General features: G+C 40.1%; 1 protein-coding gene and 1 non-coding gene across 2 annotated transcripts in view; both read left to right on the top strand.

Annotated features, from left to right (window-relative positions):
* Positions 1–19538, top strand: part of EFL1 (elongation factor like GTPase 1) — a 120060-nt gene that overhangs the window by 48586 nt on the left and 51936 nt on the right. The gene's annotated exons all lie outside the window — the stretch shown is intronic.
* Positions 15026–15172, top strand: LOC119871382. The gene has a single exon (XR_005357482.1). It is a non-coding gene; the product is annotated as a U4 spliceosomal RNA (small nuclear RNA).

A 19538-nucleotide genomic window follows, 5' to 3' on the forward strand; every position in this document is an offset into this window, starting at 1 on the left:
CTGCTGCCTGGGGCAGCCCTCACCCTGCCATCTGCTGTAGGAGACCTGCTGGAAGCTAACACTTTCTGCCTCTTAGAAGAGGTGTGCCTCTTTCTCCTTTACGGCTATTTCAGAAATAATGGTGGGGTGCTTGGTAGGAGCTGAGGGTGATGGTCAAGGTAACAAAACATTTGTTCACCAAATTTAGCTATGTAGAAATAACACAGACAGACACACACACACCACTTGGGGATGAAGTGGATTGAGGAGGAAAGCCAGATTGATTTTGCATAAGAGTTCGGATTGTGTTTAGCTGCAGGTAACTAAAAACCAACTACATAGTTTGGAATTTCACTCAACAGGAAGCGGGAGGATAGATAATCCAGGGCTGGAGCTTGGTTCTCCTGTGTTCTTAGGGAGCTGGGTTCCTTCTGTATGCCTGTTTGCTGTTCTCAGTGTGTGGCTTTTGCCCCCAGAGAACCACAACACCTTCAGTGTCTCCAGGAATCACACCCACATTCCTGGCAGGAAGAGAGTACAAGAGCCAGAGTCCTTCTCACAGCGCTGTTTTCATTTGGGAAGAAATGCTTGCTCAGTGATGTCTATGTATATGTAGTCTCATTTATTGTGGCTTTTGTCACATGGCCCCCCTAGTTGCAGTAGAGGCGAGGGAATGAGTATTTTACTCTTATAGCCTCCACGGTTAAGGCCAGGGATGCTGGGTTGTGAGTGCTTTTGCCTGGCCAGTCCACACTGTCAGCCACATTCCTCCCACATGCCTGCACTGCCTGGGCCCCCATTTCTTTACCTTAAGGAGGAAGACAGTCCACCAGAAGGATTACGCAAGTAACCTTGGAGGAGTTGGAATCCAGCCAACCACTTTGATTTGCCTTTTGAAATGAAACTAAAATAATCATTTTCCTTTTATTAATTAAAATCTGAGCCCTGTGCAAGACTGGAAAACATGCGTATACCAAAATTCTGGTCATAGTTTTGCCACTAACTAGTTATATGGCCTTGGGCCAGTTGTATAATCTTTCTGGACATCAGTTCTCCAAATGATTTGGACTAGAGCAGTGATGGCTAACATTTCTTTTGGTAAAAATAGAATAGCCACTTTGCTGCTGCTTCTTTTTTTTTTTTTTTTTTTTTTTTTTTAGAAGACTATTTGTGGGTTCACAGGACTTTTTTTTTATTATGCTCATCACATACTGTTATACTTATTATCATATATTCTAAACATTAAGGATGGAATATTAAATAACATCATAAGGAGTACATTTTATTGCTCTAGTGATAAAATATCCACCAAATTATATTTTGTACATTTGGTTTGTAAGATATGAACAAAATTGAAGTTTAACGTTGCCATTATATTCTGGTAGGTTGATATTTCAGTGAGGTGGGAGCGAGGTAAAAATTCTTAGTACTTATGTCATGAAAATCTCACATAGATTATGTCAGTTTTCCACTGGTTAAAAAGAATCCTAAATCCTAGATTATCTCTCCGGTCCCTTCCAGCTTTAACTTCTTAGGCTTGTGCTTCTTAGGGAAAAATGTTATTTCAGGTAATTAGGATACTTTCCTTCCTCGTGTGTATTCAGGAACAGAAAATTTTTGATATGGTTACTCAGTGGGCTTGATAATGCATTTGAATTGCTTCATGGGAACATCCTGAAACTAGTTAGCAGCCTTGGAAACAGAACCACACTTTTAGGCAAGTTCCACTTGTTTGTTGATTTAAAAACTGGAGCATATGTCACAGGAGCAGCATTTTCATCAGCCAGGTATTTAATAAGGAACTTTCCAAAGCTAGGAGTGAGTTTCAGGCAGCAGAGAGCAGCAGTCCAAGTCTCCTGGCATGTCAGGCGGTGGGAAGCACACAGCCCAGGAGAAAGCTTCCTAATGGCCAAGGGTAGCCGATGCTGGGACCCCAGCCACCAGGTTGTCCAGGTGAGTGGGCTGAGAGCGAGTGTGTTTTGTATCTTTGTTAACTTTAAAGAGGTTTGTCTTCTTGGGGAGATTTGAAGTTAAAAAGAAGACGGATGGATGAATTTGGTTGAACTAATGGACATGTTCCAGCTACCTGTTGCTGCATAATAAGGTACCCGCAGCCTGGTGGCCAAAAACAGACAGCTTTTATTTTTTGATGAATCTTCAGTTTGGGGGTGGTTCGGTGGGACAACTTGTCTCCGTTCCTCATGGCATCAGCTAGGGAGCTCCAGGCCTGTGCGCTAGAGTGACAGAAGGCTCCTTTGACTCACCCGTGGGGAGGCTGGTGCTGGCAGCTGGGGCCATGGCTGGGGGTGGGCCTGGGGCCTGAACATGTGGCCTTCCCATATGGCGGCTTGGCTGCCTCACAGCATGGTGCTGGGTTCTGCAGGTGAGCATCCCGTAGGAAGAGCCTGGAGAAGCTGATATAGCTTCTGCTGCCTCCCCCTAGCTTCTACCTCACTCCATATTAGAAGTGAGTCACCATGGCCGGCCCATATTCAGAGGGAGGAGACCAACTCCACCTTTTGATGGCAGACATGTCAAAAAAATTTGTTAGCATGTTTTAAAATGACCACACCACAAACCATAGATAATTTCTTGTTTTCTTTTCTATTTTAGCAGGCCTGTGACAGAACACATATTACAAATTAAGACATTACAAAGTTCATAGTGATCAGGGCAGGCCTATAAAGCCCATCTATTTTGCTCTTGTTAACTTAGAGAAAAGTTGTAATTCCTGTTTAATAAGAATATAAGAGAGAATGAAATGACTGATACTCATGTGCTTTTCATCAGAGATGATGCTGAGTCGGATTGATGAAATGCAGATGAAAATTTCTGTTGGAGAAGGAAATGAAAACTTATATGGCATTTTGAACAACTCAGTGCATATAGTCAAAGTCCAAAGGAAAGTTCCTTTATTGGCACTTGGAAAATGTAGATTTCACATTTGAACTCCGTTATAGCTCACTTGGAGAACACATTGACTGATCAGTGTGGAATAGAGTTTGTGGTCTGGAAATAGTTGATTTAAAGTTTAAAATCATTTAATTCCAACCTGATGTTTGAAAAACTTGGGTAGATGAGACCAGAGAGACCTCCCTGTGTTTAACACACAATAGCCCTTTGTTCAGCCCCTACCAAGAATGTCTCTAAAAATAAATGTTTGCTACAGGCTCCTATTAAAATGTGAGGGGAAATTGAATTAGGATTCCAAATCTTTAGCCTTTTCTTATATACTTTCAGAACTCTTCCATATGGTTAAGTCTTCAACATTTTAAGGACATATTCTAAGAGGAAACATGATATTCCTCTTTTCACAACAGGAGGAAAAATAACAGTAATTAGCTTTTTTCTGAGCTGGTTTTAGTTCTGCTGAGGTGGGTTGCCGGGTGATGGGAAGTCAGCAGAGATTGACTGAAGGGCTGTGTGTCCATCTGCCCATCTTTCTGGCTTTAGTCGTGTGGGGTATGTGAGGAGTCAGAGCTATTGGACATTACACGCAGATTTGATTTTGTTGTTTCCAAGGAAATCTCAAGTTTGTACATTTTGTAATACATTGAATTCACTTACTAGTGAATTTCTTTTAAATTTTAAATTTTTTTTAAATTTTTATTTATTTATGATAGTCACAGAGAGAGAGGCAGAGACACAGGCAGAGGGAGAAGCAGGCTCCATGCACCGTGAGCCTGATGTGGGATTCGATCCCGGGTCTCCAGGATCGCGCCCTGGGCCAAAGGCAGGCGCCAAACCGCTGCGCCACCCAGGGATCCCCGAATTTCTTTTAAATACACCTTATTATCAACATTTTCACTTGGACAGAATCTATTTTAATCAGCAAATAACCAGTGGCCTAACTAGTCACTTCCTAGAATTAATTTTCAGCTGGTTTTAATAATTATTCTTTTATAGATGATAGTGATTTTATTGTGTCCTTATAATGTGTCTTGTTTCTTATTTTTAAATCACCAATAGAAATATGATAGGTACTCATTACGGCTCTTCTGTCTAGTTCCTAACTTCAATGAAAACAGTAGTTTTAGTTTCAGGTCTGCTGATGCTGGTTGGTTCATATCTCTGATGTATTGTGCTAACAAACTATGCTGCTTTTTTTTTTTTTTTTTTAAACCGGGGATACTGAATTTTATTGATGTGTTCTCAGCATCTGAAGACAAAGTTATAGAGCTTTTCTGCTTGCTGTAATTGATGTCATGGATTTATTATATTTTAATTATTTCTTGATTATTCAATTGTCCTTGCATTCCTAGAAAAAAAAAAATAGCACTTGATCATTGCATATTCTTGTGATACACCATTCTGTTCTGTTTCCTAGCATTTTGTCCAGATTTTTCTTGGATATTAAGTAAGTTTGGTCTTCATTTTCTTGCTATTTCCAAAATAGGAAACATCATCTCTTCCACCCTCTAGAGCTGCACTGTGTGATGGTACCCACTGGCCATATGTGGTTATTTACATAGACGGACCAAATAGCATTAAAAGTTTACTCCATCTGATGCCCTGGTCACATTTCAAGTACTCAGTAATCATATGTTCCTCGTGGCTGCTGTATTGGACAGTGCCGGTCTAGAGAAGTATCTGTAGAATGTGATACTTACCTTCTCTTTGAAAGTTTGGAAACAGTTCACTTATAAAGTCATCTAGGCTGGGTACATAAGATGTACATAAAATATTTGATTCTTTCAATCTGGTTTATTGTCTTATTACCAATTCTGTTTGTGTTTTCTTGCTTTGTTTATTATATAAGTTTGTCTATTTTATTTTATATGAAGAGCTATGTTATAGCTCTTCTATATGAATGCTAAATGTTATGTTTTAAGTTCTTCTTAAAAAGTAATTTTCAGTATAATGTAGGCCATAATATAGGTGTGTTTGAAAAATGCAGACGGCTGTGTACAAGTTCTCTCTTATCATAGGGGTAACCACCAGTCTCTTTATATCCACGTATGAAACTATCATTTCTTAAAATTGTGGTAAAAAAGATAATAATGTATAATTTACCATCTTAACCATTTTTAAGTGTAGAGTTAAATAGTATATATTTAATACAAAAATAATCATACTTTTTGTTTTATAACCTATCGTATTTTTTTAAAGATTTATTTATTTATTTATTTATTTATTTACTTATTTATTTATTTATTTATTTATTTATTTATTTATTTATTTATTTATGATATATAGAGAGAGACAGAGGCAAAGACACAGGAGGAGGGAGAAGCAGGCTCCATGCCGGGAGCCTGATGTGGGACTCGATCCCGGGACTCCAGGATCGCGCCCTGGGCGCTAAACTGCTGAGCCACCCAGGGATCCCCTATACGTATTTTTCTTAGAGATGATCTCTTCTCTCATATTTATAGCTTATTGTTTCAGTACACTTGCTGTAACTCCCAGGACAGTGTTAAGTGGTGGTGCAATGTGGTTTCTCATGCCTGCCATTGTCAGAATTCTTACATATGCTACACTGCATTAAGAGATTTGATCTGCATGGCGTTTATAATGATATAGTGACTACAACAACTGTTTCTATTTACTGGATTAATTTTTTAAAGGCAGCTAGATGTTGAGTTTTATCAAATGGTCTTTTCTGTACCTCTCAGGCAATAGATGTTTTTTCTTTTCTGAGCCCATTATACCATGAATCACAGTAATACATTTCTTAATATCAATGAGTCATGTGTTCCTGGAATAAAACTACTGTTGAATGTATTTCAGTATGTTAACAGAGCAATGAATTAAATTTGTTGATGGTTTTTCATGTAAAATGTTTATGTTTGTTAAGTTTGGATGATCTGCATTTTATAGATTAGTTTTACTTTATATTTACTTCATATTCATGGAGTATAGGTAACAGCATTGTACGAGCTGCATGAAATGAATAACAAATTAAGGGGTAGATTTCATTGTTTTTTATTTTATGACACAGTTTAAATGGCCCAGGAATTTTCTCTTTTTTTTTTAATAAATTTATTTTTTATTGGTGTTCAATTTACCAACATACAGAATAACACCCAGTGCTCATCCCGTCAAGTGCCCCCCTCAGTGCCCGTCACCCATTCACCCCCACCCCCCGCCCTCCTCCCCTTCCACCACCCCTAGTTCGTTTCCCAGAGTTAGGAGTCTTTATGTTCTGTCTCCCTTTCTGATATTTCCCACACATTTCTTCTCCCTTCCCTTATATTCCCTTTCACTATTATTTATATTCCCCAAATGAATGAGAACATATAATGTTTGTCCTTCTCCGATTGACTTACTTCACTCAGCATAATACCCTCCAGTTCCATCCACGTTGAAGCAAATGGTGGGTATTTGTCGTTTCTAATGGCTGAGTAATATTCCATTGTATACATAAACCACATCTTCTTTATCCATTCATCTTTCGATGGACACCGAGGCTCCTTCCACAGTTTGGCTATTGTGGACATTGCTGCTAGAAACATCGGGATGCAGGTGTCCCGGCGTTTCATTGCATCTGTATCTTTGGGGTAAATCCCCAATAGTGCAATTGCTGGGTCATAGGGCAGGTCTATTTTTAACTCTTTGAGGAACCTCCACACAGTTTTCCAGAAATTTTCTAGTCCTTAAGCAGTTTGATATTAACACCCATGAAACCAACTATACCTGGTTGGTTGTCAAGGTTGATGTGATCGTTTTATCAGTTATTATTCTCCCTTTTAGGTTCTTTTTACTCTTCCTTATGTTGGTTTTGGAACTTCATGTTCTCATAGATAATCATGTATTTCAGTTCATTTGCATGAATACCAGTATTAATATTGATTATAATGACATCAAAAATTAGCATCTGTTAGTGCTTTACTGTGTGCCAGGAACTCCTGTGTGTTCAGGGGGTGATTATCTGATTTTACAGATGGGAAAACTGAGGCTTGGGGAGGTCCTATCATCATCTGTCCCAGAGCAAGCTGGAAGCTTTGTCTTCCTATGTTATCTGTGCTTATTTCACCTTCTTTGTTTTTATGTTAATTGGTTTTTATTTTTTCCTTTTCTCTTGATCAGTGTTATTTGGTTGTTTGTTATATTGTATTTTTACTTCTATCCTTAACAGATTCCTCATCTGTTACAAGTTTTTGATACATTAATTTAGCATCTTTATGAAGCCTTGCCTCTAATATATCATATATTATTTTATTTATTTTTTTAGAAGAATTGGTTCATTTTTTTTTTCTCTTCTTCAAATGAATGTGTTTATGACCTGAATCTTCATAAAACCTTGTCTGGATTTCTTTAGTTTTATACATTGTTCTCTTTATCATTTCATTTTTCTGTGTCCTTCCCAACCAGTGGACTGCAGCCGCTCATTACAAATGGAGCAAGCTGACCAGGTTATGGAGTAGCTGGAGTCCCCTTGTCAGTGGCCTCACACAGAATTGTTAGCATAGGGTTTGGCAAAATGCTCATCCCGCAGGTTAAGGTGTGTCTGTTCATCCTTTTTCATGGACTAAAGTAACTGGTTGTAACCACATATCTTCTTTTGAACAGATAGATTATTACAGGTGTGTAAGCTAAGAATTGTTAATAAGCTCATTGCCTCTCTAGACATTATTTGAGAACAAAGGATTATTTGATAGGGCTTTTCTTCCCCACCATCTCAAAATAGTACATGCCTTTTTTATTGTTAAATGGCTCTGACAAGATAGCAGATTGCCCTCTCTTCTTGGTATTATTTTTTTTTTAAAGATTTTATTTATTATTTATTCATGATAGTCACAGAGAGAGAGAGAGGCAGAGACACAGGCAGAGGGAGAAGCAGGCTCCATGCACCGGGAGCCCGATGTGGGATTCGATCCCGGGTCTCCAGGATCGTGCCCTGGGCCAAAGGCAGGCACCAAACCGCTGCGCCACCCAGGGATCCCTCTTCTTGGTATTTTTAATGCATGACCAGAAGTGGGGAAATAATTTGACTTCTGTAAATGGTTTAATGAAGGTTGAGATGTCCTTAATAATTGATACAACGGTCTTCTTGTTGACAAGGTGAAATTTGATTTTTTTTTCTGTAGACAGTCAACTGATTGTCAAAAACCTCAAAAAATATGTTCTCTTTTACCCCTAAATTGAATATGTGACTCCAAGATGCAGGAACTCCATGAGTAGGTGTATATATATTGGAGAAGCTTTTAAGTCTGCTCTAAACAAGGGAGTAGGCACAAGAACGTTCATAATAGCACTGTTTATGATAGCAAAAAATAAAATTGGTGACCACCTAAACATCCATGGACAGAAGAATGGATCAGTAAATTATGGTGGAGTCTACTTGGGAAGAATGTTATACCTGAGTGAAAGTGAATGACACCAGGACACCTAATGTATTGGCTGGGGTCCATCTCACAAGTACAGTGGACTTAAAAAACAAGCAAGTTGCCAAGCATTTATATAGAGGTTAAAAATATATAAATACCATGTATCGTTGAGGAACAGATACATATATAATAAATAACACAGGGAAACATAAACTGCAAGGTCAAAGCACTCCCTGGAGAGATTTGATTGAGAAGGGAGGAGTACACACATACTAGGAATGTCTCCTTTCTTCAGATGACTAGTGGGCCTGTAATGTCTGTTTTGTTTTCCTTTTTAAAGTTTTTTATATCTTGAGTGTCATCTCATGTATTTTTTAGATTAGGAGGGAAGACCGTGTTAATATCTTTACTTGATGTTGTTGGTGTTGCCTTACAGAATTTGTCCCCAAGGGCTGAGTTGAGAAATGGGAAGTGTATGGAGTGGATGTAGGATACTCTGGGTTACATTCCTGCAGAGCTTTTTTTTTTTTTTTTTTTGGCTTTTGTAGCCTTAGGTGGAGTGCTCAACCTCTCTGATCCTTAGTTCCATCTTGCAGGTACAGATTATAGGACACAGTGGGATGGTGGCCTTTATTTTGTTTCTAAAAGTATCAAAGGGCAAAATGTTGATTAAGTAAGAAGGTTATTCCTATAGATTTCTATGGGAAATACCATTAATTGGCAAAAGTCACACATACAAAGAAGATAAATTATAAGTAAAGCACTTAATTGTGAAGATTAAAGAACATTTTTCAAACTTAACATGTCATTTATTTAAATGCGGTTCTTTTTATCTAATGAAAATCCAAGCAAGCCATCATAAGCGTTCTGATGTTTCACTTGTTATAGTGAACCCCATCTGAAAAGTGTCTTCCAGCAGATATAGAAAAGAAATCAGGTGCTTTGGCTGTAACTAAAACTGTTTCTTGACTCTCTCTTAATCCTGCTTATTTAGTTACAGAAAATGAGCACTTCTGTTAGCTTCCACAAGAGAAAGCTCCAGGCAGCAGAGATGATAGGGAGTTAGTTCCCCAGAGAAGCAAGGCAGAAGGGGTAAATCCATGAAGCTCCTGACTTGTCAGCATTGATGTTGGAACTCCACTCCAAACCTGGCTCCGGAAGTAGGCATCTGGGAGGAGGAGGAGGGGCCGGCTGGCAGAGGCCACGGCTTGCAAGTTGAGAGAGCTCAAAAATTTTCTACTGGGAAGCATGTGTGCAGGCTTGAACACAGAGCACAGAACAGGTTCTTCCATGAGAGGCCAGGCTGTGTGTTGACCATGAGCTGTGTGCAATGGTAGATTCAGAGTTAAGGTTTGAATTCTTTTTCTTTTTTTTCTTCCTTTTTTTTTTTTTTGCAAGAAGTTATTAACTATAAAAATGAGTATATATTCTTCTGAAATAATATTCTGAAAAAATCTTGATTCAGTATAATTTGTTTCCTTAAAATAAAAGGAAATATATTAATTTTTTATTAATTTTTTTTAGCTGTCATTTGCAAGGGAAATCCTTAGACCTCTGTGTAATTGTATTAAGAACAAGAGGAGCTAAAAGCACCTGGGTTCTGCCCCAGCATAAAATAGATTGTGGCCTTTTTCCAGTTTTGTAGATGGAGGACGAGAGTCACTTTACCTTTTGCCAAAAGAGGAAGTTCCTGTCTCTTTTGTAGGTGGACACTTAGCTTCTGCACTTCACAGAAGCTGGTTTGGGGGAGGAATCCCTTAAGGGGAAGACCTTTCTTTAGAATAGTGGACACATTTTCTTTTCATTATAAATACTCTGGAATTTCATAGCTGAGAGCAGAATCTCTTCTCAGTCTGGACATTTCTCATTAAAGGGTATCAGGATAGTAACACCTTTTTTTTTTTTTTTTTTTTAATGTGATGAGATCTTCCAGGGCCCCAGAGCCAAGGTGATGTCATCACTGGAAGTTCTTTGTTTCCCTCCCGCAGTACACTGAAACCAGTTCCTTTTCCCCGCTAGGTGTAAGCCAGGTGCTGTGGGAGGCTGAGAAGCAAGGCTGCATGATGTTAGAGGTGCAGAGATGTTCTGAGTCCCTGCTCTTTCTCTTGGCCATGCTTCGGTCAACAGGAGAACATTGCCCTCCTCTTCCTAAGGCCATTGCTACCCTGGAGCCCTCTGAAACCCCTTTGCTATGTCCTGAGCTGAGGGTGGTCTCACAGGAAGGCAGCACCCCACTGCCTCTCACTCTGGAGAGCTTGTCCATCCCCGTTATTCTCAGAGGCGTGATGCTGAGGGGCCTCAGCCCCAAGGGAGGTCCAGAATGCTTTCTCAGACTTAAGCCAAGTGGGAAGCATTGGTATTTTCTCCGACCCATAATTACACAAGATCCTTGATTTCTGGGCAGAGGCTGAGTGGGCTATACCTGCTCTCTAAAGCCGTCCGCCGCCCATCCTTGGATGCGTAAAGGCAGAGGATGGTTCCAGCCCTAGCAGGGGCCGCAGCTACACACAGCTGCGCACAAGGGGGCAGCCTTTTCCACGGATTTCCATCCTGCCTGGGGACGGAGGAACAAAGGCTGGTGTCTGTGAGCCCCGTGCCCCGAGCCTGTGCCCTGCCAGCGCCGCCTGTGAAACTTGTAACCCTTCACCATGTTTATAGAGAGTCCTAAGCCGTTGGGTGAAGGGTTTGAAGTGCGGCATGGGTTTTGTGCTGCGCTGGACCGCAGCATGTCAACATGACCCACCTCCCTCTGCATGGGGCTGTGCGGGAACGCGGCTGCCGGCCCAGCGTCCTGCACGTGGCAGCCAGGCAGCTTTCATTCCTGGAGGTTGAGAGATGTGGGAGTCATTAAAATAGAGATGTTAAAAAAAAAAAAAAAAGAGATGTTGATCATGGTTTCAGCTTGCTGCTGGAACCCAAAGAACAATTTCATAGCCCACCTCTCTTCCAGATACTGAGGGCATTGTTTCTGTTGTTTGCTTTGGTTTCCGCTTCATCTTAGAAATTGAGTTATAACTCCTTAGGTGGTTTCTAGTTGGAAGAAGCATTATTATGAAAATACATACTGGTTAGTCGGCAATGAAGCAGAAGAGAAAACATCACTAACATCCTGATCTCCCGTGCAATTAGAAGCACTTCGTCGCTGGTTTTGTTTTATGTCTCCCAGATGACTGTTTGTTAATTTGCAGCAGTTCAACTCGTAACTGCATTGATGGTCATATTTCAAAGGATTTGGATCTGTTGGTTCAAGTGCACATTCGAAGCAAGAGTTGCTATTCCTTCTCTGTTGGAGCTAAATGGATCTTACTATTTGACTCTGTAAAAGCTGCAAGAAATCAGATATGCTTTAAAAACCAAAGGCAAAGCCCCTCTCCCCTGGGGGTGGGAGTGAGATAGGGGATGTTTTCTTTCAGGTCTAGAGAAGCAGCAATTAGTAGATTTATTGCAGAATAGTTGTTTCTCTTCAAAGCCACAAGCCTTCAGTGTTTCCAAAATGACCATTGTCATTCCATTTTCTAAGCAGTTTATATTTGTATATATTTTGCTAACTGATACACATAGAGATGCCTTATTTCTTTCTTTTTTTTTTTTAAGATTTTATTTATTCATGAGAGACATACAGAGAGGCAGAGATATAGGCACAGGGAGAAGCAGGCTCCCTGCTGCAAGGAGCTCGATGTGGGACTTGATCTCAGGACCTGGAAATCACACCCTGAGCCAAAGGCAAACACTCAACCACTGAGCCACCCAGGTGCCTGAGATGCCTCATTTCTAAATGTGCTTGAACGATGTATCAAAGACTTAGACTTACCCAGCATTTACTGAGCACCTACTGTATGCCAGGTGTTCAGTGAGTCCCTTTCGTTTATGTTTGTTTATGGAAGCCTCACAAGAAACTTGATGAGAAAACAGAGACTAGGAAGTTTGACTTACAACAAATGATACTGTCTCGTTCACCGCTTTTTAGCTGGATTTTGTTTCCTGCTCAGTTGTGTAGCCCAGATTATTTTAAATCCTTCTGCCAGGTTCTCCTCACACTCTCTGATTGTTGCAATGCAGAAATGCTGTGATCTGTGACATTTTGTTGTGGGGTCCTTGAATTTCATCCTTCTGTAGCCCAGTCTTTTCCTCCTATAAAAGGGGAATTTAAGACTCAGAGTCTTCTGAGCTTGGTTGATGAGACTTGAAACTAGGATCCAGTCTTTGCTTTTATAAGTGAGAAAACTGTAGAGAAGGACAAGAGGAGAGATAGCTGGGCTTCTCTCAAAAGGGAGAGGAGAGAAGCTGATCAATGAGAATTTGTCATTTAGAAAGAGGAACTATATACAGAGGTGAGGTAGTGAGACTCCTGTCCCCAAGCAACAATCTTTTCCAATGGCCCCTTTATACTTCCTCTCTGCTGATAACCACACACCAGCTGTCTAGACTTGCTTTGTATTCATGCTTCAGAGACCCTTCGCCATCTGCTTCTCACCACTTCTGAATATATCAGGATTTTTAAGAATTTATTTTTATTGAGACATAATTGACATAACAGTGTCTAAATTTAAGGTGTTCAGTGTGTTGATTTGAATCATTTATATATTGCAGTATGACTCTCTCTGTCACATTAGCCTATATCTATCACATCACTTAATTATCATTTCTTTTTGGTGGTGAGGACACAGAACATGTAGTCTCTTAGTTTTGAAGTTTATGATATGGTTTTATTGTCTGTAATCACCAAGCTTGCATTAGATCTCCAGGACTTACTTAACTGCTAGTTTCAAATCTGTGCCTATAAACAACTTTGCCCCTAGAGCCCCCAGCCCTCAGCATCTGGTAACCACTATTTTACTCTCTATGAGTTTGGCTTTTTCAGATTCCATATATGAATGAGTTCATGCAAGTATTTGTCTTTCCCTGCCTGACTTACCTCACTTAGCATAAGGCCCTCAAGAACTATCCATGTTATGGCAAATGGCAAGATTTCCTTCATTTCTAACAGCTGAACAATGTCCCATTATTATCCTGTTATAATATTACACACACTCCATACACCGTTCTCTGTCCACCTGTTGGTGGGCACTTAGCTTGTGTCCATATCTTAGCGAATGTGAATAATGCTGCAGTGAACAGGGGGTGTGGATATCTCTTTGATGTCCTGTTTTTATTTCTTTGACTTGTGTATCCAGAGGTGGGAGCAGTGAGTCACAGGGTAGCTCCATTTGTGTTTTTTGAGGAATCTCCATATTGTTCCACAGCGGCTGCATCAGTTTCCATTCCCACCAGCAGCGCACCCTCAGAGTTTTCTTCCCTGTGTGTTTCAGCATGTGCTATCTCCTCCAGGATTCCTTTTCCTTGTGAACGCAGACACAAAACCCAGCTCAGTTGCCACCTCTTTGAAGCATTCTCCAACTGCTCCAGTAGATATATCTGGCTCCTTCCTTTGAGTCCCTATACCTCTTTTAGTACATCTCTCAGCACCTTTATTCCTTGGGCCTGTTACCAAATGGGGGCGTGTTCTCATGGCACAGTGCGGCTATGTGTAAGTGGACATGCAGGTGTATACTGCCCCTCCAGTTGCTCCTTCTGAGCATAGGGATGGAGTGGATTTTGAGCCAGAGAAAGAAGAGAGTCTGTGGAAATCCCAAGAGATATTGTTACAGTAATTTGTTGGTTTGCCAGGATTCCTTTCTGGAGTATGTATGGGAGAACTGAGGTCCCAGAGATCAGACAGGGAGAGTAGAGACCCAGCTTACTGGGCGCTTAAGTTTCCAGCCTGCGGCACCAGTCACATGTCTGGTCTGCTGCTTTGCTGCTGCTTTGCTGCTTCTGATCCTCAGTGTGTTTACCAGAAATTAGTTTGTCTAAGAGCCAACGTCAGTTGAGAGGTGCAGAATGTGTCGTAACCTAAGCTGGGTGTATGCACTCTGGTGGCGGGGTATCCTTCATACAGAGATGTGTCAATATGCCCAGATGGGATGTATCTGCGGCTCTTCACAGCCTGAACTCCTACAGCAGTGAGAGATCACAAGTAATACAGCACTGGTCTTACTTAGATCTTTCAAAATAACTTCGCTTTTTGAATAACTGAGTGTTTCATGGATTTGTTTGGCCCATGAAAGTCCAATGTATTCATAGTTATTTAGATACTAAGTTTGGAAAACAGTTCCCTTTATGAGATTAGACCAGCTTATAACTGAAACCAGGTGTGTTAACCTGGTGCTAAAATCTAAAATTGTCTTTAAAAACAAAAGCCCAGTATTTCCAAAATTCACATTATGACCAAATTTAAATTTAGTTTAAATGTAAGAAGTCTGTAGCTTTGTTCTTTGCAGACACTGTAGGATATTTTTGTGTGTGTGAATCCTTTTTTGTTTTCCATTTTTCTTCAGTGTATGCCTGACTGACTTCCAGATTCTGAAAGCAGGACTGTGTTGGGGCGTGAGGTGAACAGGAAGAGTGAATACTGGAGCCTATCACTCTGTCTCCCTTCCTTGGTCAAGCAAGCTGTTTGTTTTTATTCTGATGGGGACCTCCCAGCCGGGCTTGTGCGGGACACTCTGGTTTATGCCTGTTGTCTTGGAGAAGTCCTTGTGCCCCCTCTCACTCTTGAAAATCCTAGTTTGGATGCTGAATTCTGTGATCCACCCTAATTATGACCAAAGTATTTATCCTTGGTTATTTTATTTTATGTTTTGATCTTAATGTTTCTTTCTTTTTTTTTTTTTTTTTGCATTTTTTTATGATACTTTTGTGTATTGTTGGATTACTTAACATTTTGGAAGGCACATGCTAGCTTTGCGCAGTGGCAGTATTGTAGCCAATGAGGTTTATCCAAGGCGCGATTATTGCTAATTGGAAGGCATATGCTATTTTTAATTCCATATATCATTGCCTTTTATGTCTTTCAAATCATTCTTTAAACATAAGAGTCAACAATGAAATGCTACCATCCCACGTATCCTGCCAATTTAAGACGGAGACTATAAATTCTTTCAGGATGTTACCTGGCTCATCTTTGTTTCTGACAGCATCTGGTAGTATGCTTTGAACTAGGTAAGAGCTAAAGAAACGTTTCTGGAATGAATCTTGGGGGAAACAGTTTGGTCATATGGAAGGAAGGGTGAACTTCTGATCTGAAGTTAGTGTAAGGTCCTCCCGCAGATGAAGGAGTGGGAGCCCCATAGCTGTGCTTCCTCATTGCAAACTGACCAACCCCCTTGTAGAAGAGATGCCATTCATCTTGCTCTGTTATTGAGGGACTCCCAAAGAAGTCCTCAGTAAACTCTTTTTCAGTTAGAATTCTTCTTCAGAGATTACACTGCTACTGAGTGTAAAGACAAAGGACTTTTCCAGCTTGGTTTGGCCACTGTGGATGCCAGCAGTGTTGGCAGCAACCTTGCTTCAAGGCCAAGGGAGAGTAGGAGCCCTGAGTTAGGTGGGAGAGACCAAGTGGGATGGTAACTGGAGAGCCCTGAAAAGAGGTCGTGGAAGAGGCCAGAGATTTTTGTGGGCACAATCAGCTGGTTGGGCCCCAGGTTTTTCTAAAGAATGGGTTTGGCTTCTTAGTCTAAAAGCTAGGTGTATTTAGTAACACTTGATCAGTTACGAGCCAGAGGAGGGAAGAACACCCTTTTAAAGAATTTAATTAGTAAGATATGACTTTGTACTTTGATAGGCATTTATACCATCAAAAAAAATAGTCCTTTTTTAAAAAAAAATAGTCCTTTTAAAGGCTTTGCCAAATTTTACTTTAACCAAGTACCTCCACATTTAAGCAGAATGTGGACAAACATAACTGTTTTTACATTGTCATGATGCTGTAGACTGTCATGAATAAAAGCCTTTGCAATGAGGAAGCACAGTAATCTTGGACTTTGTGTTCAAAGTGTAAGGGTTGCTTATCTGCAAGGATAGAAATGGATATAATTGAGTGTAGAAGGAAGGCTGTGGATAAATTGATTACAAATATTCTCTTGAAAAAAAATTTAAAAAAATATTCTCTTGAGTCCTAAGTCATTAGGTAATGTTTAAGACATGATGATTAATGCTCAGTAAATGTACATATAGTGGAATCTGTATTTTGTTTCCTCCAGCAAGTGTGTATATTTGATCAACTTTACTTCCATTTTCAAGATCCATTTGTCACAAACCACAGCATAATCCAAGGGTGTTTTCATTTTTATTAAAATGTATGAGTGTGTGTGTGTGTGTGTGTGTGTGTATGAAATTTGAATTGTTTTCTGTTTTGAATATATACCCATTCTTTGTTGGCAAATTTAACTGATATGTTTTTATTTTGATTTCACTCATTTTGGATTTCAAAGGTAGCACATGCCAATAGTAACTATCAACAATACAGAAATGTCAGAGGTAATAGTATCACGTCTACAACCACTTTTCTGATGTTACCATTAGTAACAAATCGGGATGTATTCTTCCATAGTTCCTCCTTATACAAGGCACGGACACACACAAATTTTTGCCCCTTTTCTTTGTTTTATAAAATTGGCCTTGAATATGTGATTACTTTGTGCAGGTCTTGCCTCACTCCCAGGGTCAGGAGGGATTGTGTACTACAGGTATATAATTTATCACACTCCCTTCTGACACAGTTTCCAAGTCATTACTGTTGTTAATTTCTTTCTTGATTCACATGAGGACTTTCCACCCTATAGAGTTGTGAAAACCAAAGAAAGAAATGTTTATTAAAGCCCCTCATTAGACATAGAGCAGCAGGATCTGACCACGATGATTGCTAATAATTTTTTGAGAATAATTCTAGTTTCTGTGATTCCTAAAGGACAGACTGGTACATCTCCTTCAATTTTAATTATTTTAGTGGCTTTTGGACATTTCCACACCTGGTTTTACTGCATTTGTTACTTTCGGATACAGCGTGCCTAGCCTTCTTTTCCTCAGCAGATACTAAAAAATCCCATTAGTTTGTACCTTCAGCAACTCTTTCCTGCATATATTCACTGGCACTCAGCTGTGTATTCTTGGGTGGATGAGTGTATAAATTTCCTTCAGCTAACACGTGTATGTTAGAGTCTGAGATTTCTTATGACTGGTAGTCTGCATCCATTTTCCTTGTGATGATTTTATTACCAACCAATTAGTTATAGCCAGGAATTGTCACTTTGCCACAAATGCAGAGCTCTTCTTTGTCAGACCACATGCAGCTCCTGAAAAGTTACTTTCAAATTTGATCACATAATTTGCAGAAGTGCCCCCAGAAAGTAAACGTGATGGGTTTGAGTGAAAACCCAGGGCACTTGACGAAAACCTGTTTGTTTCTAATCACATAGGGACGGGGTGTAATTCGACTGGTGTTGATGGCCTGGAAGGACCCTGGTAAGGTGCAGAATGAGATCTGGGTTAAAGTCTCACTGTTCTCTGCCCTCAGCCAAGGTTTAGGGGAGTCGTTGAAATGAATGAGTTTGGGATTTCATGTCCAAATCCATTTTTAATACTACCACCTTATGTTTTTACAGCACTGTATGCTTTTCAGACTCCTTTTATCTATAGTATTTGATCCGTCCAGTCTGCTCTTAGCTTCTATATTTCAAAGGCCAGTAATGGTTAGGTTGGAAGTAATACCTATTAGAATAGTGACTTTGAAAACTTGGAAATCATTTCCAGGTGTTTTAGATAGGCTGCATTTGAATGATGAAACTTTAAACTTGCTTTTCCGTAAAAGAATACTTCACTGCTTTAGGTAATCTGAGAAATTAGCAACCTCAGAGATTTCCATTCTGTTGTTGTTTTTCTTTACAAAGAGTGTCTGTAATTGACCGAGATGTGGATAGCGAGTAACATGTGCAGGGTAAGCTCTGGATATAGCCAGGAGAGAATATGGAGCGAAGAAAGCTGTCAGTTTTCCTTAAATATCTAAGGTGGTAGAAATGAATTATAAATAATTTTCATTGTGGAAAAATCCTTTTTTTTTTTTTTTTTTTTGATCGTAGTGGGGATGCAAACTAGGATGGAAAAAATCCAAGGAGAATCAGAAAATAAAATCATAGCTGTGCAGCTTATATTTTGGGGGGACTTTAGTGAGATTATACTTGTGACCTAATGTCCCTTTTAAAATGTTCCACGGACACTGGGGCCCCTGGGTGGCTCAGCTGGTTAAGCATCTAACCGCTAATCTCAGCTCAGGTCTTGATCTCAGGATTGTGAGTTCAAGACACATGTTGGGCTCCCAGCATGGAGCCTACTTAAAAAAAAAAAATGTTCCACAGACGTTAAAAAGGAAGTATGCCCATGCATGCACACACATCCCTATTAAACCAGTATTATTGCTTATATTACTCAAGGCATGAGAAGAATAAAGTAAACCCCCCCGCCCCCCGCTCTGATTTCAGTTGCCAACCCCTTCGGTACCATATAGATGATTGTGTCACCAAGATGGCAAATTTACAGTAAATTTCAGACTTTCCCTCCTCTTTTCATGAAGACTAAAGATTCAAAGAGAAACCTGAGTACTCTGGCACAGCTTCTGACCACTCACAAAACAGATGCTTCTCTCTCCCAGAGTAAACATGGGAAGAATCAGTGGATATAGAGAAAGATAGAGCGTTTCTAAGGAAAAAGACCAGTTTGACCCACAAAAGCAGTAGGACCATCTGAGACTGACTTCTTACAAGAAACCAGAGGAAATAGAGAAAAATGAATTATTATCCAGGGTAAGATTAGGAGGATAGAGCACTGATGAAAGCCAGAGCAGACACTCAAGAAAAACAAATGAACTGAGAACAGAAAAATTACTGGAAATTACAAACATGGCCGTAGGATTTTTAAAACAAAGCCGTGGAGAAGCAGATTCTGGGCAGAGGAGACCTGAGTCAGTGACTGAGAAGAAGGCTCTGCAGAAACTCTAGCAGAACTCAAACTCGAGTGCAAAGCTGGGACACAGGAAACAGTCACAGTGAGTTCAGTATAAGTAGATGTGTGTACTGACATGCCTGCATGTGTGTGTCTGCACACCAGAAAGAAGTCATGGGGGGAGTGTCCAGGGACCTGCGTCCTCGTGTTGAAAGCATACCCAAGGAACAGACACCGTTGAGGGCTAGGGACAGGAGCACAAGAGAGAAGACCCCCAGAAATCTTCTAAACAGATATCTCAAGAATTTCAAGAATTAAAAAAATCCAGAACATCCACATCATTGAAAGCAGGGGTACCCACGAGAAAAAGAAAATTAGGTCAGCATCAGGCTTTTCTTTTCCTATCTCCAGAATTCCAAAAGGGGAAAGCTCTTCCTCATGAATTCTGTGTCCTTCTGGGTCCATCTTTTTACCTTA

This window comes from Canis lupus, chromosome 3 (genome assembly GCF_011100685.1).
Source record: "Canis lupus familiaris isolate Mischka breed German Shepherd chromosome 3, alternate assembly UU_Cfam_GSD_1.0, whole genome shotgun sequence".
Classification (NCBI taxonomy): Eukaryota; Metazoa; Chordata; class Mammalia; order Carnivora; family Canidae; genus Canis; species Canis lupus.